Consider the following 1,191-nt stretch of genomic DNA (forward strand, 5'->3'; position numbering starts at 1 on the left):
TAATTTTAAATTTGATTTAAATCTCAAATTAGGAATTGTAGAAGAAATATTTTACCAATTATACAATTATTATTATTATTATTAGTAATTTTTTGTTTACATGAATTTAATAGTTTGCAAATTACCAAATAGTTTTGAAATGCTTGGAATTTAAAATTTTTTAATTTTTTTTAAGATTTTAGTATTTTATATAGTCTTATGATTTTTTTAAAATATAATAATAATAATTAAATTTGTTCAATTAAAAAAAACTAATTAGAAACAAATATATTAACACGTATAATATATGATTTTATATTTGATGAGTAAATTATAAGTATTTAAAAATAAGCAAAAATTTAAGAAAAATAAATAACGATATATAAACGTTATATTAATTTACAATTTTTTTCCTTCTTATTCTACTTTATATTGGTCATTATTGGTTCACCAAATTAAAGCTCCAAAAGCATACAGATTCGTTTAGTAATCATAAAATAACTTGTTAGGAAAATTTTTTTGTATAAAATATATTATAAAAAAATAATATTTTTTGTTATTTGAATCAATTATTAAAAATATTTTTTATTATTTAAATCATCTCGTGAAAAATATTGTTCACTGTCATTTAAATTATAAAAATTTTATAATCTTTAACTTTTCTTATAAATTTAAAAGGTGAGTTTTTTGTGAAAAACACCTTATAGAGTGTAATGTTACTTAATTTGCTCTATAAATTTCGCAAACTTCAAATTCTAGTTTAAAGCTACAAAACCGTTGTTTGTTAAAACTATGCATAAGTTTAAAGATAATAATAGAATTCTACAACTTATTACATTATTTTTTACTTGATTTTATTTTATATCTCAGTAAAATGGTACAATTAAAACTAATGCCCTAACCTCAAGTTCCTTAGTTCAACTAAAGCAAAACTATCCAAGATGATTAGTCATTAGAGGAGAAGAAGTAACCCTTCAAGATCACTAATTACAAATTCTTTATTATCTAACTCTTGGCTCACAACATTAACAATCCAAAGTCTTGAATAATATCAACAACATATTTTTTTTTTGTTAGAAAAAGAGCAAAAAACCTAGATCCTATTAACTCTTGGGCTTTGAGTTGCAATTCATCTATACGATTAATCATAGATCACATGAACTAGCAACCAAGCCAAATGGGTTAATATCCAAATTATATGGAAAATCGAAG

The sequence above is a fragment of the Theobroma umbraticum genome, unplaced genomic scaffold, assembly GCF_002168275.2.
Source record: "Theobroma umbraticum cultivar Fairchild unplaced genomic scaffold, ASM216827v3 scaffold_20.0, whole genome shotgun sequence".
NCBI lineage: Eukaryota > Viridiplantae > Streptophyta > Magnoliopsida > Malvales > Malvaceae > Theobroma > Theobroma umbraticum.